This window comes from Prionailurus viverrinus, chromosome B1 (genome assembly GCF_022837055.1).
Source record: "Prionailurus viverrinus isolate Anna chromosome B1, UM_Priviv_1.0, whole genome shotgun sequence".
In the NCBI taxonomy this organism is placed as follows: domain Eukaryota; kingdom Metazoa; phylum Chordata; class Mammalia; order Carnivora; family Felidae; genus Prionailurus; species Prionailurus viverrinus.
This window is the reverse complement of record NC_062564.1, coordinates 44,944,923-44,971,364: the sequence shown is the minus strand read 5'-3', so window position 1 is coordinate 44,971,364 and position 26,442 is coordinate 44,944,923. Positions and strand designations below refer to the sequence as shown.

At 45.2% G+C, this 26,442-nt stretch overlaps 1 pseudogene; it reads left to right on the top strand.

Annotated features, from left to right (window-relative positions):
- The first annotated feature begins 4,908 nt into the window (after positions 1–4,908).
- On the top strand, positions 4,909–5,964 carry LOC125164395 (glyceraldehyde-3-phosphate dehydrogenase-like; annotated as a pseudogene).
- The last annotated feature ends 20,478 nt before the right edge of the window (positions 5,965–26,442 follow it).

The window sequence follows — 26,442 nt, the reverse complement described above, 5'->3', positions numbered from 1 at the left end:
TTGACTAGCATAATACCAAAGATTTTAGGACCTCTTGTGAGGCCCAGAGTTATGCTCATTTCCAAAGCTTTCCTCATTACGGTGGTGATGATAATAATGATGATGACTGTGATGTCAAAGACACAAAGCTATCTTTTATTGAACACCTGACATTTCCAGGCATGATACTAGGCATCTTTAGTACAATTAGCATGTAATCCTCACTAGAATCCAGTTAGGAAGGTACTGGCATGTCCATCTTACAGATGAGAAAATTGAAGATGGACAGGTTAAATGAAGTCACTTTTTGTAAATATCTAGTAGGCATCAAAGCCAGGATTCAAACCGAAGTCAGTCTGAATGTAGTTTGCATTCTTTCCACTTCCCCACACTGCTTCCACTATATATGCCCATGCTCCAACAAAACACCCAGGGGCATCCAGACATTTTGAATAATTATCTCAAGGACTTCAGACGATGTACATGTGTTTTAGAGTTGGAACTGTTTCCCATGAGACTGGAAACATGAATAGGCTCCAGCTTTGTGAGTTTTTATTCCAATTCCATTCATGGCTCCTTCAAGAGAATGATAAATAAATCTGGTCTTATTGTGCTCCTTCCATTTTGCTCCACAAAGAATGAGCTGATCCAGTCCAGCTCTTGATTTTTGTGTTCCAATTTTTTAAAAAAATTTCTAATGTTTATCTTTAAGAGAGACCACACACATGGGGGGAGAGGCAGAGGAGGGGAGACAGAGAGTCTAAAGCAGGCTCCATGCTGTCAGCACAAAGCACATCACAGGGCTTGAACCCATAAACCAGGAGATCATGACCTGAGCCACAGTCAGCCACTCAACCAACTCAGCCATCCAGGTGCCCCTGTGTTCCCATTTTAAAGCCAGTTACCCACCCACATAGCCAAAACAACTGCAAACAAATAGTTCTGAAATGTTAATGGACTTCTTTGGGGATACAGAGTAAGGCCATAATAAAAAAATCATATTCATGGCACATTCTAGTACTTTCATCATTGAAATGGTGCACTGCCAATGTGGTCCAAACACATTGTACTGGCTTGCTTTCTAGACTCAAAGTAACTGCAGAATTAATTATTTTAAATGGTTTCAAGAATCTTCAAAAGAGCAATTTTTTAAATTATTCTACTAACCACATGACCATCAATAAGACAAAGGAGAAATAAACTGTGGTCAATTCACACTGCAATATTATAAATTAGTAAAAATGGATGAATTACAGCTACTTCCAACAACATGGATGAATCTTAGAAACAAAATTACCAGGTATGCCAAGAAACAAGATCAAGTGACTCAAAATCCAAAGGGGAAAAAAAAAGCAAATGATAGAAAAAATAGTGATGTAGATTAATTAGTTATTGAATAGCAAATTTAAAATAACTATTTTTAATATGTTCAAGAAATTAAGGAAAAGATAGAAAATTTTACCAAAGACCTGCAATCTGTTAAGGGAAGAGTCAAACGGAAATCCTAGAACTAAAACAATAAAATTATTGAAATCAAGAATTAACAGATGGGTTCAAAAGTAGATTATATAGAGCTAAAGAGAGGATAATAAAGCACAGAGGGAAAAGAATGAAAAATGAGGGACAAGGGGGGAGCATAAGAGGTCTAGAGACATGGTAAATACATCCAGCATATTTGTCACTGGAATCCCAGATGCAGAGGAGAGAAATAATGGGATAGAAGCAATTTTCAAAGAAATACTGGCTGAAATTTTTCAAAAAAATGATGAAAGACATCAAGCCACAGAATAAAGAATTTCTACAAACCCCAAATAAGATTAATACAAGGAAGACCGCATTTACATAATCACAGGAAAACTGCTAAAAACCAAAGCCAAAGAGAAAAATCTTAAAAGTAGCCACAAAGGGAGAAAAAAAAAAACCACATTTTTTTTCAAAAGGATAAAAATAAAACTGACAACTAAGCAATAGAAAAAATGGAAACCATAAGATAGTTAAAGGAAATGTTTAAAGTGCTGAAAGAAAGTAATTGCTAGCCTAAAATTCTATACTCAGTGAAAATATCCTTCACATGTAAGACATAATAAAGACATTTTTAGACAAAAACTCAGAGAATTTACCATTAGCATATCTGCATTAAAAGAAACACTAAAAGGATTTTTTCAGGCAGAAGATAAATACTTCCAGATGGAAACACAGTAATGCAAGAAAGGAGAACAGCACCTTTTCTAAAATTTACGGATAAATCTAAGTTCATTGTATATTGTATAAAACGATAATACTAATATTCTGTGGAGTTCAAACTATATAGAGAATTAAATATATATTAACAATAGCACAGAAGACTGGGGAGGAGTAAATGGAGTTAAAGTGTTATAAGGTTCTTACATTGTCCAGGTGAAAGAAGTACTCATTTAAGGTAGGTTATAACAAAACAATGATACATGATGCAATATCTGAATAATAAAGAATAAAAGAATGTACAAATAACAAACTAATAGAGTAGGGAAATGCAATAATTTTTTTAATTGCCTGATTCATCCAAAGAGAAAAAAAAGGAGAACAAAATTAACAAAAAACACATGGAACAAATACAAAGTAAATAGTAAGAAGATAGGTTGAAACCTTACTATCAGCAATTACTTTAAATATAAATGGACCAAATTCTCCAGTTAAAAGACAAGGATTCTGAGACTGGATAAAAATAAATAAAATCCACCTATATGTTACAGGCATACCTCAGAGATATTGAGGGTTTGGTTCCAGACCAATGCAATAATACAAATATCGCAAAGAAAAAAAATCAGATGGATTTTTGGGTTTCCCAGTACATATAAAAGTTATGTCTACACTGTACTATAGTGTATTAAGTATGCAATGACATTGTCTAAAAAAACCAATGTACATATCTTGATTTAAAAAACACTTTATTGTTGGGGCACCTGGGTGGCTCAGCCGGTTAAGCATCCAACTTTAGCTCAGCTCATGATCTCACAGTTCATGAGTTCGAGCCCTACATCGGGCACTGACAGTGCAGAGCCTAGAGTTTGCTTTGGATTCTGTGGTCTTCCTCTCTCTCTCTGCCCCTCCCCCATTCATGCTCTGTCTCTCTCTCAAAAATAAATAAACATTAAAAAAATACTTTATTGCAAAAAATGTTACCCATCATCTGAGCTTTCAGTGGTCACAAATCAACAAATATAATGGTATATGATAAAGTTTACATGATAAACTTTGTATGATAAAGTTTAATGATAATGATAAAGTTTAAAATATTGTGAGAATTGCCAAAATGTGACACAAAACATGAAGTGAGCAAATGTTGTTGGAAAAAAATGTTGCTTTTAGGCTTGCTCATCACAGGTTGCCATGAACTTTCAATCTGTAAAAAATGCAATATCTGCAAAGTGCACTAAAGAGTAATGTAATGAGATATTCCTGTGTAGTACTTGCAAGTAATACATCTTAACCATAAAGATACAGAAATAAAAGCTATGTGGCCTGTTCAAAACATGGCCACAAATCCTTTGATTCTCCTCATTAAGAGGTAGTGGTTTAACTCCCCTCCCCAATCTGGACAGGTTTATGACTCTTTCAATCAATAGAGCATGACAGAAGTAACACTATGTGATTTCAAGGCTAAGTCATAAAGGCTATGCAACTTATACCTTGCTTGAAGAAGCACTCACTCGTGGAGCTCTGAGCCTCTTTGTAAGAAGTATGACTACCCTAAGGCTTCCATGCTGTAAGAAAGCCCAAGCCACATAGAAAGGACATGGGCAATCACTCTAGCAACAGTCCTAGCTGAGCTCAGTCACCAGTTACCCTGGTCCAAGAACCAGACATGTGTGTGAAAAAAATCTCCAGATGATTCTAGCCCCCAACCATTCAAGTCTTTCCAACCACAATTCCAGACATTGTGAAGCAAAGATAAGTCATCTCTGCTAAGCTCTGTTCAAACTCCTGACACGTAAAACCTCTGAGTTGTTGATTTGTGCCACTGTTTGGGGGTGCTTTTTTATGGCAACAGATAAGTGGAAAATTTTGAAACTAAAAGGATGGATGGAAAACAATATACAAGTAGAGATTATTCAAAAGAACAATGGTGTACCTAGACAAGTATCAGACAAAGTTTACTTTAAAGCAAGCAGTTATATTACATTCCCTAATGATAAAGCAATTGGTTCAACAGAAAAATATAGCAATATTAAATCTGTGCACACATAATAACATAGCTTCAAAATGTATAAAGAAAAAACTGACAGAAATAAGGGAGAAAAATACAGATCTACGAATATAGTTGGAGATTTTAACATATGTCTTTGAGTATATTTTAAAGGTTTGACATATTCAGAATCTATTCTCTGATAACACTGAAATTGAACAAGAGATCTAAAATAGAAAGATAACTAGGAAATCCCTAGATGTTAAAAATTAAGGAATATACTTTTCTAATTAACCCATATGTCAATGTAAAGACAGAAACCTACCTTAAAATATCAAGCTTTTAGCCAGCAACAGCAACAAATACCATTAATACCATTAATAAAGAGAAAAGTCATGTCACAGAACAGTATCAGATATTTGCAATACATATGGACATTAAAAAATATTTTTAACTGCATGACAATAAAAATAACATCAAAAATTATTGGACACAACTAAAATAAATATAAAGAGAAACAACCCACTACATCCACCATAGTGACTAAAAAAACTTTTTTAACTGACAATACCAAGTGTTGGCAAGGATATGGAGGAACTAGAATTTTCACACACTGCTGGTGGATATGTAGATTGGTACAGACATTTTGGAAAATTCTTTGGAAGTATTTATTATAACACGTACCTAACCTAAGACATAACAATTACACTCCTACTACACCCAACACAAATGTCCATTAACAGTAGAATGAATGGACTCTCTGCTCCTCCCTGTTCAACAGGCAGCCACTTCTGGTTCATTGCCAGCCACATCCCCGAGACATGATGGGGAAGGTTGGAGTAAACAGATTTGGCCATATTGGGCACCTGCTCACTGGAGCTGCTTTTAACTCTGGCAAAGTGGTTATTGTCATCATCAATGACCCCTTCATTGACTTCAACTACATGGTCTACATGTTCCGATATGATTCCACCCATGGCAAATTCAACAGCACAGTCAAAGCTGAGAACGGGAAACTTGTCATCAATGGAAATCCCATCTCCATCTTCCAGGAGTGAGATTTGTCCAACATCAAATGGGGTAATACTGGTGCTAAGTATCTTGTGGAGTCCACTGAGGTCTTCACCACCATGGAGAAGGCTGGGGCTCACTCAGAGGGTGGGGCCAAGAGGATCATCATCATCTCTGTTCTTTCTTATGATACCCCCATGTTTGTGATGGGTGTGAACCATGACAATCCCTCAAGATTGTCAGCAATGCCTGCTGCACCACCAACTGCTTGGCCCCTCTGGCCAAGGTCATCCAGGACAAATTTGGCATCTTGGAAGGACTCATGACCACAGTCCATGCCATTACTTCTACCCAGAAGACCATGGATGGCCTCTCTGGGAAGCTGTGATGTGATTGCCAAGGGGCTTCCAAGAACATCATCCCTGCTTCTACTGGCACCACCAAGGCTATAGGTGAGGTCACCCCTGAGCTGAATGGGAAACTCACTGGCATGGCTTTTCATGTCCCCACCTTCAACTTGTCAGTCATGGATTTGACCTGCCACCTGGAAAGAGCTGCCAAATATGATGACATCAAGACAGTGAAGCAGGCATCAGAGGGCCACCTCAAGGGCATTCTGAGCTACACTGAGGACCAAGTTGTCTCCTGAGACTTTAACAGTGACATCCACTCTTCCACCTTCAATGCTGGGGTTGGAATTGCCCTCAATGAACACTTTACTTGGTCAAGCTTATTTCCTGGTATGACAATGAATTTGGCTATGGCAACCAGGTGGTGTGCCTTATGACCACATGGCCTCCAAGGAGTAAGAGCCCCTCGGCCACCATCCCTAGCAAAAGCAAGAGAAGAGAGAGGCCCTCAGCTTCTGGGGAGTCCTTGCCCCAACTCATCCCCCAACACAGTGAGAGTCTCCCGACCTCTACACAGTTTCCATCCCAGACCCCCTGAAGAATGGGAGGGGCTTGGGGAGCCCTACCTTGTCATGTACTATCAATAAAATACCAAGCCAAAAGAAAAAAACCACATAGAATGAATGAATAAATTGTGTGTTTTATTCATACAATGGGATACCACTCAACCATGAAAACAAAATGAACCACCAAGGCATATAACATCACAGATGAACCTTACACATATAATGCTGACTAAAAGAAAGCAGACACAAGAATACATACTTAATAATTCCAAAACTAATCTATAGTGATGGAAGTCAGAACAGTAGTTACTTTGCAATGGGACTAGGGAAAGAATTGACTGGGAAGGGACAATGAGGGAAGCTTCTAGAATACCATATCTAGAGTGCCATATCTTGATCTAGGTGTGGTTACATAAGTGTATGCTTTGTAAAAATCAGTCAAGCTATACACTTAAGATTTGTGTGTTTTACTATGATTTATATTGTACTTTAATTTTTTTAGTTTTTTTAAAAAACAAAGGGATAACAAACGCAAAATTCAGGATAGTGGCCACTTTGAAGGAGAGGCCATGGGGTGGGATAGGAAAGAAGTACACAGACACTGTAAGTTTACATTCATGATGTACACAAATACTCTTTTGTATCAAATATTACATTAGATATGAATAAAAATTATTTTAGTAAAAACAAATTATTCAAATATTTTACTTTTTTTCCTAAATGTTTATTTACTTTTGAGAGAGAGTCGGGAAGGGGCAGAGGATCCTAAGTGGGATCCTCATGGGCAGCAGAGAGCTCTATGTGGGGCTTGAACTCATGAACCATAAGATCATGACCTGAACTGAAGTCGAACACTTAATGGACTGACTCCACAAATGGCACTCCACAAATATCCTAAATTCATGTGCTGAACTCAGAAGATTTTCTCTTTTTTTTAATTATTTCTTAATGTTTATTTTTGAGAGAGAGAGAGAGAGAGAGAGAGAGACAGAGTGTGAGCAGGGGAGGGGCAGAGAGAGGGGGAGAGACAGAATCCGAAGCAGGCTCCAGGCTCTGAGCTGTCAGCACAGAACCCAACACGGGCTCAAACCCATGAACCATGAGATCATGACCTGAGCCAAGGCTGGATGCTTAACTGACTGAGCCACCCAGGTGCCCCTGAACTCAGATTTTCTAAAGTGAAATTAATATAAATGACTTTCAGTGATACTTAAATACAGAAAGACAATGCATTAATATAACAAGTGTCCTCCTAGCATTGTGCTGGTTGTACCTTCAAGAGATCACCTTGTATGAGGTAGAGCAGTAAGAATGGCAGGCATTACTGAGAATATATACTCTCAGTTGGGCACTGTTGTGAATGTTTTGTATGCATCTAATTGTCACATAACCCTGTGAAGCCGGTACTGTTATCACCCCAATGTAACAGTTGGGGAAACACACACAGGGAGTTCAAGTGCTTTGCCCATGGCCTCACAGCAGGCAGGCCGGAGGGCCAGCATGTGAAGGCTGGTTTTGAACTGCCCTCAGGTTTCAGAGCCTATTCCTTTAACCTCTGCACTGCTCTGCCTCTTGTAAGAGGCGCCCGTCTCTGATTTCCGGAAGTTCTCAACCATACCCAACTCCTGACAAGACCTGAAATGGAGTTCCAGAGTTCTATAACACCTGCCTCATCGGGTGGGGTGTTGTGATGTGCCCATAATTACAAAGACAATGAATTACAATGTCATTAAAGCCAATAACAATAACAATAAACATTAAGCCCGCACTGTGCTACATTACAGAATAGATTTTAAAGTTGCCATCATTGAACAGTTAACGTGTTTCTTAATTCCAGACCTCCACTAAGAAAGAGGTAACCTGGGGGGCGCCTGGGTGGCTCAGTCGGTTAAGCGGCCGACTTCGGCTCAGGTCATGATCTCACGGTCCGTGAGTTCGAGCCCCGCGTCGGGCTCTGTGCTGACAGCTCAGAGCCTGGAGCCCGTTTCAGATTCTGTGTCTCCCTCTCTCTCTGACCCTCCCCTGCTCATGCTCTATCTCTCTCTGTCTCAAAAATAAATAAACGTTAAAAAAAAAAAATTTAAAAAAAAAAAAAAAGAAAGAAAGAGGTAACCTGGATACATTATCTTTCCTTTCTGAATTCTCTCCTGTCCTTTCCTGGCTTATGGCACCTACCACTTTAAACAATGCATCCAATTTATTCAAGATGTGTGCCTCACCTCTCCTCTGGGATGATAGGATTTGTTTCTGATTCTTCCTCGCCTCCTTGTGGTGCCTGCTACTTAGACATAGTAGGTGCTTAGCAAAAATCTGTGTAATAAGTGTATACATAACATATAAATAAAGATTAGTTCAAACACCCCAGTTCCTTGTTAAAGCTTCTGTGTATCTCTTGACCTTGTCCATCATATTCACTGCTGTGTCCCCAGGGCTTAGAGAGGAACCTGTAAACTCTAAATACTAAATACCTGTAAATTGGCAAATACTAAACACCAAATTTTGATTGAATGGATGAAAGTATGAAGGACAGACGCTTCTCCCACATTGTAAAGTATCTGTATACCATTCCCCATCTCTGGGAAAGGTCTCACTGACACTCCGGGTGGGTCAACATGTCTATCAGCTCAGAGGAATAAGGAATATACTGCTGCACTTCTGGGTCTTGGTGATGGAATGAATGAGTTTACAACAGAGTGATGGGTAGCTGACCTGAGAGAAAACCTGGCACACTGGCCCAACCACGTGCAGTGATGGAGGTGGCCTGTCTTCAGGAAGTGCAGTGGGCAGTTCTTATCAGGCAGGCTTGGGGAAGGCTTGTAAATGCCTTGAGTATCTTTGAGAATTGGGTTTGTTTTCCAGCTTGATTGAGATATAATTAGCATACCACATTGTATAAGTTTAAGGTGATAGACTTATATATTGCAAAATGCAACATTTACCACCATAGTGTGAGCTAACCCCTCCATCTTATCACATAACTGCCATATATTTTTGGGGGGGAGACCATTTAAGATCACGCTCGTAGCAAAGTTCAAATATACGATACAGCATTTTAATTAACTGTATTAACAACAGTTAACTAACGGCATTTTTTTTTCCAACGTTTATTTATTTTTGGGACAGAGAGAGACAGAGCATGAATGGGCGAGGGGCAGAGAGAGAGGGAGACACAGAATCGGAAACAGGCTCCAGGCTCTGAGCCATCAGCCCAGAGCCCGACGCGGGGCTCGAACTCACGGACCGCGAGATCGTGACCTGGCTGAAGTCGGGCGCTTAACCGACTGCGCCACCCAGGCGCCCCCTAACGGCATTTTAATGTGGTATAAATTTGATCCTTGAAACGTGTCCATCTTATAACCTGAAGTTTATACTCTTTGACCAACGTCTCCCCAATTCCCCCAGCTCCCCAGCACCTGGTTACCACCATTCTGTTTTTAGGAACTCAACCTTTTTCAGATTCCACCTATACATGGGTATGAAACATTATTTGTCTTCTCTGATTTATTTCATTTAGTATAATGCCCTCAAGGTCTATCCATGCTGTCCCAAACGGCAGGACCTCCTTCTTTCTTGTGGCTCAATCATATTGCATTGTACATATATACACCACATCTCCTTTATCCATTCACCCATTGACGGTCACTGGTTTCCACATCTTGGCTACTGTGAATAAGGCCGCAATGAATATGAGAATGCAGATTTTTTGGGTTTTTTGGAGATCCTGTTGTTGTTGTTTTTCTTTTGCATCCGTACCCAGAAGTGGAATTGCTGGATCATCTGGTAGCTCAATTTTTAATTTTTGAGGAACCTCCACAGTGTTTCCCATAGTGGCTGCACAAATTGATACCCTCCCAACAGTGCACAAGGCTTCCCTTTTCTCCACATCCTTCCTAACACGTTATCTCTTGTCTTGTTGGTGCCAGCCATTCTAATAAGTGTAAGGTAGTATCTCTTCATTGTGGTTTTGGTTTGCATTTCCCTAATGATCAGTGATGTTGAACATCGTTTCATGTACCTGTTGGTCATTTGTTTGTCTTTGTAAAAAATATCCATTCGGTTCCTCTGCCAATTTTTTAATTGGATTGTTTAGAGGTTTTTATTGGTGGTGGTGGTTTTGTTCTGCTTGTTGCGGGGAGGGGGGAGGTTCTGTGATTGAGTTGTATGAATTCTTTATATATCTTGAATACTAACCCCTTATATGATTTGCAAATATCTTCTCCCATTCCACAGGTTGCCCTTTCATTTCACTGGCGGTTCCCTTTACTGTGCAGAAGCTTTTTAGTTTGATGGAGTCCCACTTGCTTATTTTAGCTTTTATTCCCTTTGCTTTCGGTGTCAAATCCAAAAAATCATCGCCGAGACCAGAGTCATGGAGCTTACTCCCTATGTTTTCTTAAGGAGTTTTAAGGTTTCAGGTCTTACATTTAGGTCTTTAATCCATTTTGAGTTGACTTTTGTGTATGGTGTAAGATAGAGGTCCAGCTTCATTCTTTAGAATTTTCTTTCTTCGTCTAGTTAAGAAGCCCAGGAGCCTGGGCATCAAGCTCCACCATAGGGTCTGGGAGGAAGTTCCCTCTGCCCTTGCTCCTGCTCCACATCCATCTCTTGATTCCTTTGGTGTATTATTCTACCGATGGGGAAAGCATGTGAGGGCCCTTTTTACACATGCAACATCACAAGTCAGGGGAAGCTATGCCTTGGGGCAGCTCTGAACAGCCATTTGAGGAAAGACTGTTCTTTCCTCCTTTGAAAAGCAGGCCTTGTTCTTCTCTTCCCGCTGTTAGCTGGACCTCGTTCCCCACTCAGCTCCTCCTTCCAGCCCAAAATACAGCTGTCTTGTCTCCTTTGCTCCCTACCCCGCCTTTCTTTCTGGTCTGCAGTGGGGGTAAAGCCAGAGCTTGCTCTCAGGAGCAGGAAGAATCCACAAAACCACCCCCAGAACCTAGGAGAAAGGCGCCGGGACCAAGTGTTTCTTAGGGATTTGCTCAGCAGAACTATCAGAACCTGATACTCTGGTCCAACTTGTCTGTTCATATCCTTTTATTGCAGAAGACCGAGTTCTGGACATCACCTATTTTGATGTCCCATACAAGGCTGGCTTAGCAAAGCCCCGAGCTTCTGTGTCCTCCCCACACCATTCCCTTGGCTAAGTGACATTTGGGGGCAGACAGTGGGAACAGGCGGGGAGCTGCGGAAACTGCAGCCTAAACCGCCCTCGCTCTCTGACTCTGAGACTCAAACCCCAGCGTCTGAGAAATATCATCCAGACACCTCCTTGTCTTCTAGAAGCATCTATCCGTTCTTAACACTCTGGGTGAGTTTTCATGGCACCTGTCTCCACCACTTTGGGCCTCTTCTTCCAGTGATCTCCATCTCGGCCTATTTTCTCAGGCTCTGTCTCCCCACCTCTGCGCACTCTGTCTCCTTGGGCTGCTGTCTGCGTCTAGGTCTTTGTGCGTCCGTCGGGCGCGGGTCCCGTAGGCGCCGCCCCGTCCGCGCTCCGGGGGCCATGGTGGAAAGGCCTGGGTGCGCCCCGCCGGCCGCGCCAGCGCTTTCATCCCGATCCAGGTGGCTGCAATCCAGTACAGGATTTACGGTGCCCTGACCCTGAGCCGTCAAGAAGGAACAGCCAGATTAATGGGGTGGGCGGGCTGGGGTAATAATCGTTTGTTTGATGTGACAAGCCTGATAGGCGTTGATTTACTTACAGACTGATGGGCTTTTAATTGAGCACCTCCATCCCAGTCACTTCAAAGGCAGGGGAAGTTGACAAGGGGCCCCTTTCACGGAGGGTGCGCGGTGACTGACAGCCCCCCTCTGCCGACGCTCCGCGCGGCCCACGATCGGGCCCGGCGGCCTCTACCCGGCCCTCTGGCAAAGTAACACATTTTCTGTGTAACTCAGAAATGGCCTTTTGTCTGCTGCCAGTGGGGGCAGGCCCTGCTGGAGGGCGGCGCGGCTCGCGGAAGGGCGACGGCCGGGAGCGGCGGGTGCGCGCGGGGCGGGTGCGCGCTCGGCCGGGGCGCGGGCTGGGCACCTCCGGCCTCCCTCGGGCGGCCGCTCGGTGCTCACGGCTCCTCGCGCGCCCGCCTCCCTCCTCCTCCTCCTCCTCCTCCTCCTCCTCCTCCTCCCCCCTCCTCTTTCTCTCCCCTCCCCCTCCCCCTCCTCCTTCCACTCCCCCTCCTCCTTCTTCTCCCCCACCTCCTCCTCCCCCTCCTCCCCCTCCTCCTATCCCCTCCTCCTTCCCCTCCTCCTCCTCCCCTTCCCTCCCCTCACTTCCTCTCCCTTCCCAAACCCCAGCTCGCATCACCCTTCCCGCCTCCTCCCACCCCTCCCCTTTCTCCTCCCACTTCCTCCTTCCTTCTCCCTCTCGAGAAGGACCCGAAAAGCTGGAGTCGGCTTCTGCTGTCCCTGGAGTGGCCTGTGCACACCAGTCCCCTCCCTGCCCCTGGACAGCCACCCTGCTCCTGCCGGGCTGCAAGCTGCGAGGCCTTCAGATCGGGGCACCCTTGGACCTGGCCTCCTTCAAGAGGCAGGGGCACAGACCTCCGCGACTAAGGTCCAGCGGGACTTGTATCCCGTCCTCGTCTAGACAGTCTAGAAGAGGCTTCCGTAATATAGGCTTTATTCTGTTCGAAGTAATAGGAAATATCCTTTATCAGGGAAGTTCTGTCCAAATGGATTTGGGGTTTGTTTGCTTTGGGTTAAGTTCTGATTGGCTGCTGAACTTGACTTAGGCGGGGAGGAAGACATGCCCAAAGCTCTCTGGGCACCTGCTGCTGGCCTGGCTGGGGTGGAGGGAATGGGGAGCAAAGAGTTGTGAAGGCTAGGACCCCACCTCCCCCCACAGGGCAAAGTCCCGGAACTCTTAAGGGGTGGGGGCCTCCAAGCTTCCTCACTAGGTTGGGGAGGGGGGTGAGACCCCTGCCTGGAGGAGCTTCAAGCTCTAAGACAAGCCGACATTAGTAGTGACTGCCCCAGACGGCGGGCTAGGCCCATCCCCTGTGTTTTTCTCTTTTTCCCCTGTAGTAACATGTCCCAGCTCATGCAGCCAGGAAGGAAATGAGAGAGCAAGCACCTGGCTAGAAAGACAACAATAATAACTCACATTTGCATAGCATTATTTAGTTTGGAAAGCACTTTCACATATATTATCTTAATTGGTCTTTTAACTGTGTGAGGTAATAAGTATGTTGTCCTTATGCCCATTTAGACAGATGATAAAATTGAGATTCAAAGGATAACATGCTCCCAAGAGGCAAAATCAAGTCTCAAATTCAGGTTTTCTCGCTCCAAGTCAGCTCCTTCCTTCCTTCCAGGAACCTCACTGCATCCCAGAGACTATTGCCCCGTTCCTTTTGAAGCTGCATTTTCTTACAACAAACGGGTGGTTAATCCCTGTTTCCTCCTTGTTTTCTCTCTGCAGGCCCTTCCCTGGCTCTCCACTCTCCTGCTTTGGGTGTCCAAGGACAGGACCTCCAGCCTAGCTTCCCGAGGCCAAACCTCTCCCTCTCTGCCCCAAAAGCCACCTCCCAATCTTCCTGAGAGCCTGATGCTCCCTTAAAATCTGCTGCCCCCAGCTCTCCACTGTCCATTGTGAATCGGCCACAGGTGAGGCACCCGTTCTCAGCTATTAGGACATGTTCACTGAAGTTGTCCCAGGCCTACTATTTGAAGGTCCACTCAACAGACTCCTCTCAAAGCCAAGAAAACATGTGCTTCTCCTGACCTGCTGGAGGGGGAGTTTCTACCACAGGGCTGAGCACTAGGACAGAGGCTTCACAGAAGCTAATCATCTCTCCCTTCTCTCCCTCTGTGCCTTGGATGTGTTTCCACTGATGCACTTAATACCTCAAGATGTGGTTTAAATGTGGTATGCCTCAGTTTCCTCATCTGTAAAACGGGACAAAAACAGCACCCACCTCATAAAGTTACGTGAGGACTGAATGAGTTAACAACCTATCTCCTCTCACCTACAGTGCGCCATGATTTTAGATCCCACAAAGAAAGAAGGAAAGGCTGCGACACAGTCTGTGACACAGTGCTTTTTTAGCAGTGTCAGAGATGATAAAAAAAACATGTTTAAAATGTCTGCATAAAACAGGAGAGTAACTACATACAATGCATGCTATCTACGTGACAGCTACTGTCACTGTTGTTGAACTGCTTTCTCACAAAAGCCCCATGATGAGTGAGTTAATCCTCACTTCACAGATGAGGAAACAGAGATTTGGAGAGATGAAGGCTCTTGGGGCCAGTGAACCCTCAGCAGGCATTTAAACCTGCCTTTGAGGTGCAATAATCTACAGTTATTACAATAGCTGGCAGTCGCCCACCAAGCTACCAGGGAGTTAGGAGCTGGGTTTTGTTCTCAATTGCATTAGCTTTCCTTAATCTAAGTTTCTTCCCCCTCTGGTATAATAACTCTGCTTCTTCCTCCCCCTCCTCCCTTGTACTTGGCTCTGATCTTGTTACTTTTCTGTTAATGGCTCCGGGTTTTACTGTATCTGCTATTTGAATGGTAAAGCGACCTCGAATCTCTTATGGAGGTAGGAGGGGTATAAATAAATAGAAAGGTCAAAATTCGCTTTTAAAGATGACGCATCGCAAGAAAAAGTGAGAGAGAATATGCCCACGGTCGCACATGGGGATGTATATATGTGGACACCCTGAGTATCCACACCCGCAGTGCTCCCTCCAGTGCTACCGCTGAGAGACTCTGATGCTAGGTGTCCCGACACAGTGCAGAACTCAGCTTGCCCCTCAAGCTGACTTATCTGTCACCCCAGACTCAGTTTTTTTCCCATAACCCAGTGAGACACTATAGAGTAAAGAGGTAGAGAGGAGCTTGAGAGGTTATGGGGGCTGGAGATAGCAAACTCTTCTAGGACCTTCTCTGGGGGCTGGAGGTAGCGAACTCTTCTAGGACCTTCTCTGGCTCTCCTTGGTACCTACCCCCCAAAAGAAGTATCCGCCTGAACAAGTGTTAAGTTTCTAGCTCACTATTGCAATGAGTCTGAGGCAAAGGAGAGCATCCCATTAGCTCCAAACTAAAGCAGTGTAAAAGGTGAGTATCACTGTTTTTAACATCAGAAAGGGAACCACCAAGATGTATTTTGTTTAGGGTTTTGCGGTCTCCCCACAACCGAGGCAGCCAAAGACCCATGGCTGTCAAGATCACAGAAGGATTCCACTTGCCACTTCTGCCCATCGCTTCACCAAGTGAGGAACCCCAATTTTCTACCTCTTCCGCCAAGCTTGTAATGTTCATGTTAAAAGATAACCAACAGAACAGGGCACAGTATTGTCCTGGGTTTTTGCCTCCCAAGTAGGGAAGCCACGGGCTGGCCAGAGAGTTGTATTTTGTGAGTTCGCGTAGGTTTTTCGGGAAGGGATCAGGGTGGAAGGGGTCCTTCCAAAACCTCTCTCAACCTTCCCACATGACCTGAGACCAGAGAGGGGCTGCAAGCTGGGTGAGGAAGGGAGTTTGAGAAGGGCGATTGCACAGAGAGCTTTGCCACGGGAAGCAGTGAGAACATGCCATCCCTCAGTACCCCTGAATGAAGCCTACTGTTCTTCCTCCAAGACTGAATAAAAATGTATTCTACACTCAGATCCACCAGACAAAGAAGGAATATAGCAACAAAGCAGGGGAGAGATGAAAATGGGCAGTCGGCTGTTCATTCACATACGTGTAGTTCATCTGCAAGGCTTCCAAGAAAGCAGCCGCACACCAAATCCTTTCCAACGCTGCTGTATCTGAGCCTCCTGTGAGATAATCCTCTTAATGGAATATTTAAGAAATCGGATATAAATCACCAACCTTTTATCTCACCTGAAGATCCATACTCCATTGGACGGATGCTGTATATGTCTCTCTCCATACGGATGGGTGCAGGTGACTTTTCGAGCGGAGGTGGCAATCTCTGCTTTTTTTATTTTGAAGATAGGGTTGTAAAGTTATAAATTTTAGAGATCAGAGCCCAGAAAACAGCTGCACCTAGAGACAATTAAAACACACATCCCTTGGAAAAAACCTTTTTTGTCATTTGCAACCAACAAAAATGCCTGTTATTGTGATATGCTCATAAATAACTTGATTTTGGCATATGCTTTTGTACCAAACAGAAGATGAATAAATTAAATTTGATTTACAACCTTTTTCATTTTTATTAGCACTGCTCTGAAGAGTTTATGTAAGGGACGTGCCAGAGCAGTTATGCCAAATGTTTTAAGGCGTTGGTATTGATATTATATAAATTAAGGTGTTTTAATTTGCATTCTTTAATTAACTAAATACTGGCAGAAAAATAAAACACAAGGGCAGCCCTGACTTATTGCCTCTGTTAAACTGCTGACGTCTCTGAAAAGATGCTTTAAGTAATCCAATTCATGCAGAGTGGGGGAGGAAGGGGTATTAACACTCTCTTATTTGGCAAAACACATTGGAGTTGAAGAAACCAATATCCTGCTTTGTTTGCACAGTGGTTGAGGTGGTGGGTGTGTTTTTAGACAGCCTGCGTTTGTGTCCCCAAGGGAGAAGTTGACCAAATGTCTTAACTATGCACCCTGCCCAGGTCTGAGCGGAGGGGCCAAAGGGGAGCCCAGCCCTGCCACTGGGTATAAGCAGGTTCCTGGGTGCAGGGTCCTGCAGACCTGGGCTATATCACTGCCATTCTAAAAAGAGACAAGCTGGTTGAATTAATCCAGTAGATCCCATGTCAACATGATCATGTCCAGAAACCAAGGAGAGAAATCGTCAGATTCTTCAGCACAATGAGCTGCTTCTGATCAATGCTCCCAGTCACACATAGGCCTCAAACTAAAAAAAAAAAAAAAAAAGTTTTCTAAAAATATATGCTGGGAGTACTTCAATTCTTTTCCATACCCTGGGTCCTGTCGTCAGCTCCAGAGACTTTCTTTTTTTTAATTTTTTTTTTTTAATGTTTACTCATTTTTGGCAGGGAGAGAGAGAGAGAGTGAGCAGCGGAGGGGCAGAGAGAGGGAGACACAGAATCCGAAGCAGACTCCAGGCTCTGAGTGTCAGCACAGAGCCCAACCTGGGGCTCGAACTCACAAACTGTGAGATCATGACCTGAGCCCGTGAGATCATGACCTGAGCTGAAGTCGGACGCCCAACCAACTGAGCCACCCAGGCACCCTTACAGAGACTTTCTTAAAACTCACTCTTACAGTGAGGACAGTAGCTTCTTTCTCATCAGAGTTAGGATAAATTTTTCCCTTCTTTACTCTTCATTTTTGCTCTCTGTTTCTCCTCTCCTGGAGGATCAGATCAACCCTGGTAAGGTTTCATCTCCTGTGATTCTCCCTCCAGACTTGAAGAGAGGGGGATCACAATTTCCCACGTCAGCCGTAGGAAAGAGATTTCTCCCAAAACACAGGTGTAGAACATGTTATTTCTCTTCCCTAAAGCCACAGGAGAAAGAGCCATCTGCAAAACAGCCAATACTGTTCTGTCGACATTTTTAGGGTGTCCAACTTGCATTCTCTGCCTGGACCACGAGTCATCATGTCAAGGCTGGAGGTCTTGGGGTCTCACAGACACCTGTTGAGTTGGCAGGAGACATCATACAGGGAGAGGGGGGGCTGGGGAGCAGGGCTCACCTCTCTCCTGGTCCCCACAGTGCACACTCACATACAGCATAATGTCTTTTGAGGAGCAGGTCAAGGGCAACCCCCAGCCCAACTATCCCGGCCTCCAAGCACTGTCGTTAGGCAATGTCCCCACCCTAGTTTTCTTCCTGATGCTTTTTCTTGACTTGCTCCAGAAATAAAGGATGAGTTCCAACTTTGAGGAAGGAAACTCCTGTTCTCCTTTGCCAGCATCCTATCCCCCCCGGCCCACCCCCTCCAAAAAAAATCGCACTTTCTTGTCGTTTCCCATCTTGCAGCTCTGTCAGTTGTTTTAAAACAACTGTTTTAAAACATGTCTCCTGTCATAAATAAGATTGTCATTATGCATGTTGACTGCAGTGGTGAAAAATTCACCCAGTTTCGAGAGAGGGGAGGGACCTCCGAGAGCCCCTTCAAGCCTGACGCAGAACAGGAGCGAAGGAACAAAAAAGGAAAAGGACACAGTCTGCTCATCGTTTTGAACTATGGTCGTTTTTTTCTGGGTTTGGCTGTTTGGGTTGGTTTGTTGATTTGGGTTTTGTTTAATCATGTGTTTGTTTGTTTGTTTGTTTATGGAAATTAATGAGAAAAACAAAGACAGCCTGGAGGAAAGGGGTTGTGTTGAACCTATAAATGACAGGCCCTGGGAGATCTGGAAGAGCTGCCTTGGGATGCCTGAGGGAAGTTCTTCAAGATGTTAGAATTCTAGGGGCTCCTGGGTGGCTCAGTCCATTAAGCATCCAACTTCAACTCAGGCCATGATCTCATGGTTCGTGAGTTCAAGCCCCACATCGGGCTCTGTGCTGTCAGCACGGAGCCCACCGCAGGTCCTCTGACCCCCCTCTCTCTGTCCTCTCTCTCACTGGCTCCCCCCCCCTCTCAAAAATCAATAAACATTAACAAAAAGAGAGAGATGTTAGAATTCTACTTTAGACATCCCGAAATGTAAATGTATCCTGATTCTAAAAGCTTATCAATGGTCTGGTCCCGATGGTTCTTCCTATTGCCACCATTGCCATACGGTCAAGTTTACTAACAAAAAGTAAGCTTTGACTCAGCCACCCAAAGGAGCCCAGGCCCAAGACAGGAAGTGAGGAGACCAGACTAGGGCTCACTCTGTGAGCCTTTGCAATGAAAAGCTGCACCCCTTGTTGAGAAATCACATATACATGCCCTTCTGTACCTTTGAATTTGGCAGGTAATACCTATTCAGAGACACAAACAAAAAATAAGAATAAAATGAAGATTACCTATCTGCCTTGGTGAGCACTTGACTAACAGTGATTGATTTCATGATTCGATTTCCTCCGACGCGTCACGGAGCTCATTCTGGAAATTCATGGTTGGGACTGGAGATAAATCTTTACTGATGTTACCAAAACCATTTCGTGTATTGTCTTGGACACAGACCTTTGCTTTTCAGTGAGCATAAACAAGAAAGTTCTAGATGATACAGAGCTCTTAGTAGGGCTCACTTACTGGAAAGTTTGCTGTACTAAAAGACGTATTGGTCGATGCCTTGGACTCTTTTAGGCCGGACTTGAATATCCCACTCGCCCTTCTTCTCCTACTAAATGAGGGAGCAGGTGGGAAAAGGAGAAGGCAGAGTCACAAGAAGCATGCACATTTTCTTAAATCCAAAGATGGAAATGAGCCTTTCAAGTTCTCCAAATGAATGTAAGCAGAAGGTCGGGGGAGTGTCCCCCACATTTTCTCACCTCAGCTGAACTTCTAATTCACTACAAGTCTGTCCTCCGAGCCTTCTTAGAGGGAGCTTGGTTTCAATGCATGTAGCAACTCTACTCCTAGGAATTCTGCACTATAGTTATATTAGCACACATGGAAAGTGATATATATTGTATACATGGTAATTCACGACAGCAGCAAGACCAGAATCCATCCACATGTCCACCAGTAGGGGACCAGTCACATAAACTGTGGCACATCCATGTAACAATGCCAGGAAACTAAAAAATAAATAGATGTGAGGCCATCTCCAAAATATATTAATTTAAAAAAAAAAAAAAAAAAGGCGGGGCACCTGGGTGGCGCAGTTGGTTAAGCGTCTAACTTTGACTCGGGTCATGATCTCACGGTTCATGAGTTAGAGCCCCGCATCGGGCTCTGTGCTGACAGCTTGGAGACTGGAGCCTGCTTCGGATTCTGTGTCTCCCTCTCTCTCTGCTCCTCCCCTGCTCACACTCTGTCTGTCTCTATCTCTCAAAAATAAATAAACATTAAAAATTAAAAAACAAAAAGCAAAGGTGGAACGGTTTTTTAATAGGTCACCATTTGTGTATAAGAGAAGGAAGGAATATACAAGTATTTGCTAATATACATACAAAATATCTCTGGAAGGATGGACCATAAACTCATAGCACTGATACACTGGGAAGAGAAATCAGATGGGGGGGGGGGTACATTTTCACTGCACGTTCTCATAGCTTTGGAATTTGGTGCCATGCTTCATCGTAAATAAATAAATGCATTTTTCAATAAAATAAAAAATAATTTAAGTCACTTTTAAAGGGAGTTCATTATGTAAATCCCCACTCTGAATGGACCACTATACTTGGATACTTCTGGCCACGGGCTCAGTGGGGACCCCGCCTCTCAAGTTTCCTTCTCTGAGCTGAGGCTGGCAGAGGGCCATGGAAATAAACACTCCTTGAAATTGTTCTGACATCTCGGAATTTGGTTTCATCAAATACAACCAGTGATAATTGAGCCACTGCCTGAGCGGCTCTCCCCTTTTCTCTAATTGTATTTGCTGAAATGAGTTCGAAGCAGCACATCCGCCAGCTGGGAGACCAGCTTAGAGAGGGGCATGCTTTGGGCACGTTTAAAGGCTTGCCTGCCAGAAGTGGGGGCCCCGTAGAAGCATCATCACCTTCATGGCTGAAGCACAGGGAAGGGTCAGAAGCAGGTGTGACACCAGAAGCTGTGCAACCAAGATTCTCACAGTCAGCTACTTACCAAGCAAGACCTTCTGGAGGGCCTGAGGTGCCCATTGGTTCCAGTCAGGGGAAATTCCACACATAGCACTAGGACGTGTGGGTGAGCATAGTCCCTGCTTCCCTTTCTGGGGGCTTTGCTCTCCTCTCAAACTCCCCTTATACCTAAATAAGTACACAAACATTCCCAGGATGGTGTATACTGAGTGCTGGTGCTCAGTAAATGTTAGTGGATCTGAATTTAACTGAGCAAACGCACTTAAGAACAGTGGGTAACTAAACTATGGGGTCCTAAGCAGGATTTAAGGTCAGCCCTCCTGACTTTTTTTTTTTTTTTTTTAATCTTCAAAAGAAGCACACAGATGCTTCCCTTCCCTTGCTCTGGTCCTTACCCACCTGGGGATCACCACAGGCCTGTGCCTACCAAGTGGTTAGTAAACAGCCATTGAGTGAATTAATTCAATCCAATTTGATTAATCGAATGAATGTTCCCCTCACTTCTTTCTCTGCCTCAGTTTCCTCTCCACCCGATTCTCCTTCCCAGAGATGAAAGGAAAATCCTCTTTAAGAAGACCAGCACTCCGGAAAGTAAGTAGTCACTGGTTTTCAGTTTCACCTTGCTATAGGCCTCCTTCTCCCTCAGTCCTGCACATTGATTGGCTCAGGAAACGACTACTTGGGTTTGAATCCTGGTTCTACCACGTTCTAGCTGTGTAATTTGAACAGATTACTTCACCTCTCTGGGCCTCAGTGCCTCGCCTATAAAACAGGTTCGCCTAAATGAGTTACTACCTGTAAGGAGCTCAGCTCAGGGTCTGGCACACGGTGAGGGCTCAGTAAATGTTATTACCCTGGTTGGTACACTCACTGTCTGCTGATCATAACTGAGGCTTTGGCTGATTATTAAAATAGGATTCCTGTCAGCAGTATTTGCAGTTTGAGAGGAATCTCTAAGAAATCTGAAGGCCCAAAGGGTCAAAGTGGTCAAGGGTGAATGCCCAGGGCTGAGGCTGATGCCTGGGCGGGGCAGAGGAAGGGAGTGGAGCTTCAAAAGCACACCTACTCCCACTGCTCTCCCAGGCCAGCCCTGCCCGTCTCCCCGGGGGCTGATAGCAGATAAATGAAACCACTTCTTCAAAGCACCCTGCTCAAGGACCCGGATCAAACACTAGGGCTTGAAGATAAGCTTCAACCTACATTTCCTTTTGTCCATTCCTTCCCACCACATCTCCAAAGGAAATTCTAGGGGGAGGAAAAGTCGTTAATTCCTCCTTTTTATCAAAAGGAGTTACCTCCCCATCTACACTGCCATGGGCCCAGATAGGAGAACCGGGAGGCCTCTTCTCACGCCCTGCCAGCCTTCTCTGTATGACTCCGAGCCTCCCCCATAAAACTCTCAGAACCTGTTTCTTCATCAATCCAAAGGGATGAAAACACCTGCCCAAAACAACTCAGAAAATTGTTGGGGGGGGGGGAGGGGTGGATGAGGAGCACAAACACAGATTTGAGAAAAGATTCTTTCACACGTGTATATAGTTGACATTTTGAAAAACACCTTGAGGGGTGCCTGGGTGGCTCAGTCGGTTAAGCGGCCGACTTCGGCTCAGGTCATGATCTCACAGTTTGTGAGTTCGAGCCCCAGGTTGGGCTCTGTAGCTGACAGCTCAGAGCCTGGAGCCTGTTTCGGATTCTGTGTCTCCCTCTCTCTGACCCTCCCCTGTTCGTGCTCTGTCTCTCCCTGTCTCAAAAATAAATACAACGTTAAGAAAAATTTTTAAAAAATCACCTTGAATCTTTTGGTGAGTCCAGTGAGGTGAGATGTAAAACATAGGCGCTCTATAGGTAAAATTCTCATCCATTCAGCAGCAAACATTCGCTGGGCACTTACGACCTTCAGACTGCCTAGATTCATATCTCAGCCCCACCTCTTACCAGCTGGACATCGCAAGTTCCTTAACCCCCACATCCTCCGCTGTCATGAAACGGGATAAGAGAGGACTGCATAGCGCTTCTGGATTAGGATTAGGTGACAAACTGCGTGCAAAGTGCTTGCAACAGCGCTTGGCCCTCCGTGTTGGCAACCGTGAGGCTATTGCTAGGCAATAAGAATACAAAGAGGCTGCTGCAGACAACTCAGAAGCACTCACAGTCGCAGGGGACAATGGACAAGTAAACAAACAAGGGCAGATGCTATGTGATAAGAGTAATAATAGAACACAATAGGACTGTGAGGACACAGAGGAGGGAGCTACTTGCCTGGGCTCCTGGCAAGGCTGGCTGTTCTCACCCTTCGGGCCCTCTCTGGCCCCGGGCTGTGTCTGAAGCTGGGGACAGGGCAGACAGCGGAAGTGCCTCCTGGTGCCCTGAGTGGGGTGCTCTAAATCAGGGCTCCTGGCCAAGGCAGTAATTGCCAGCCGCTGAAAGATATTAAGCGCCAGGGAGGAAAACCAAGTTCTCTATGAGGCAGACTTCTCAGAGTTCTTACAGCTTGTAAAAAAAAAAAAAAAAAAAAAAAAAAGTAAATAGTTACCCAGTGAGATATTATTTCATATTGTTGCCATTAGGGTTTGAGTGTTATGCAGAGAGAGGCGATCATTCAGGCAATTCCGCCTCAGCGAGGACTGAAAACTTCACATTAACCCCACACAACAAATCCACCACCTCCAGCTCTCAACCTGACTCAGGCATTTTTTCCTGGGTGGCGAATGTTATGTAAATTGAAGGAGTGAACACAATCCATAAATATTCAGAACTTCCTAAAGGATTTTCTTGATGGCTTCTGGGGGGTGGTTGTTTTTTTTTTTTAAGACGTGTTTGACAGGAGGCTGGGGGAGGGGTACTTTCATTTTGGTCGAATTCTGGAACAGTTGGGGTCTTCCGGGCAATCTCCAGTGCCTAGCCGCTGGGACTGCTCAAGGAATCAGTGGGTACACGGCCATCATTTACCTGGGACTCTCCTTTGTACCAAGCACTGAACACGTGACACACATTGTCCACTTTTGGCCTCCTGACCCCGAGGTGGCCACTCGTATATTTTACACATGGGGAAACGGAGGGAGGTTGACTTGCCTTGACCTACCACAGTGCATAGCTCAAGAGAGACCTGGCTCTGAGAGACCTGATTCCAAGTGACCTCTCTGCCACTCAGACTTTGGGGAAGGGACTAACCTCTCCAGCCTCACTCTCTTCTTTGGAAATGGGGACGAATGATAACCGTAGCACCTAATGCTTCTCCAGAGCCTGACGCACTGACAGTGGCAGGGTGCATTCCCCAGCGCCTTCCCCCCCATCCTATCTTAATGGTGGATCCTGGAGACAGGGAGGCTCCTTAACCATGCATCAGCCACTTTTCTGCCAGGCAAGGACGGTGTGCCATATGTCCCGTCCAATATCTTGCATGGACTTTTCAACCGCTCGGACTTTTTTACAATGCTCTGCCCATAGCTGACCCTCAAGAAATATGGCGCAAATGAACACCGAGCCTTATTCTCTCCCAGGTGGCAAGCCATTCCTTTGAAAACTGTCCCTGCATTAGGCCACTGGGGCCCCATTTAGGGCTCTATAGGCTAGCACTTCAGCCAAGTGAATGTCAAATACTGATCGTAATAGTCATCTAGTAGTGTTTTAATTAGGCCTCTGGCCTGGTTAAGTATGATTTTCCATTTTCTCTCCTAAGACAACTGGATGGATTCAGCCAGAGAAGCCATTCTGTGCCAGCACCCTGAAAGGGAGGGTGTCCCTCCTCCCTTGCTGGCTCTTTCTAGGAGAGGGAAATAGGCCTGGTCTGGCTTTAAAGCTGTCAGGCATCCACTGTTTCTATCTGTGATCACTGCTGTAAGCTAAGGGCTTGGGTTGGTTTGTTTGGGTTTTCGTTTGTTTGTTCTGTTGTCTTGTTGTTATTGTTGTTTTTATGACAGTGTATTACTACCTAGGCAAAGGGCTCACCTTCCACCCTGAGCCTGGCCATTCTATCCTTACCTCCTCCTTTCTCCTTTCCTTTCAATCACTCACTACCTTTTTCTTCTCTTGTCTTCTCCAAACAGAGTAAATATTCCTCTCCCCTCTCCTCTCCCCTCTCCTTTCTGCTGCCTTCTGCCCCTCTTTCCCTTCTAAATACCTCTTCTCCCTCCCCTCCCCTTTGCTCCCAACTGATTTCCCATTAATCATCCCTAACACACATCTGCTTGGGTCCTGGAAGGATTTCTTGGCTGGCTCTCACAGCTGGGCTGGTTACAATAATCGAGGAGTTTTTCATCTCTTCTGCCTCCTAGGTCTCCTCTCTCCCCAGCCCAGCCTCCTCAGAGTGCCTATAGAGTCCCACCCCTTGCAAGGCTTTCTTCTGTTCTTGGTCTGTGTAGCAATCTCCCCAAGGCCAAACAGCCCTGTAGGTTACAGGAGCCTTGCAGTGGACTCTTAGATGTGGTATTGGCAGCAGCAGTGATGTCAGAAAGCACAGAAGCTGGCATGAGAAAGGAGGGAGGTGGCACAGAGACCACCACGCCAATGGGACTACCCCCCTTCCTGTCCCCCTCTTGCTGCAATACAGAATACACCTCCCAGCCAGGCCATCCCTTAGCATTCACTTCACCCTGATTCTACCAGGATTCAAACTGGGGTAGGAAGAGCCTGTGTCATTTCTAAGAGGTCTTAAACGTACTGCCCAATAAACAGCAGGGATGCAGGGAGTACATTTAGTTTAGCATGTGATTGATATGGCCTGGGAGTGGTGCCTGCTGTCTTCTTTACTGAGCATGATACATGTACGTGACTGCTATTTGTTATTTCCGTGAGAGTTATTTCGTTCTGTTTGAAGAACCCCTTTGAAATCACCTATCCCCGTCTTGGGTTCTCATGTTGTCTCAAGGCGTAGATCAACGCGGCAGAGTCAGGGACGGGTAGTCCCGGAGCAATATGCCCCCACTGACAGGCCTGACAATCAGAGTGATGGATTGGGTCTAGGAAAGTGGTACTCGAAGGCAGGCAGTGACACCAGCGCGCCTCCACTGGCCGCTGAGAGCACGGAAAAGTGGTCTCCCCAGAGGCCGGCGCACAAAGGACCGGCTTCACCTTCTGATGATCGGCCGACCGGGAACTTTAATGTCAGTACTATGACTATGTAAAATCTCTGCCAAGCGCGAAGCTGGCAATACACATTTTATCTAAAAGGCTGGGGGGGGGGGGGGGAGGAAAGGAGGGTATTGTTATTCTTAACAAAAAGTTTTTATTCCAAAATGTCCCTGGGAAAAGCTAGTGCATTTTCCCCCACTAGAAGAAAAGATGGGAAGGCGCATCTCTGGATTCTGTATCGACGTACAGCACGTAGATTTTCCCCCTTCCTCTGGGATACTGGCCTCTCCAGTGATCCTGGGTGTACCCCCCAAAAATAGCAGCTAGGTACGGTGCAGCGAGAAAACGGTATGCCTCTAAACAGATACTATAAGAAACCTGAAACGCACCCAAGACCGAACCTATAAATCAGTGTGCAGGCAGCGCGCTCCAGGCGCGTCAGGGCAGCGAGCACAGCCTAGAATACCGCGCTTCGTCGCGACCATCTCACCCCGAAAGGGAGTCCTCAAACTTGCAGGCTTCGAACCGGACAGGCTCAAAGTAGTTGGAGCGGCTACGCCGCGTCCCGAGAGCCGTGGACGCCTGCAAGGCTCGGGCGCTTCCAAATGAGCACACCAGGGAGAAGCCAGTTAGGGAAAGAGAGCTGGACCGGGGCAGTGCCGGAGCTGAGCCGGAGCAGAGCCCGAGCAGAGCCCGAGCAGGGCCAGAGCTAGGCC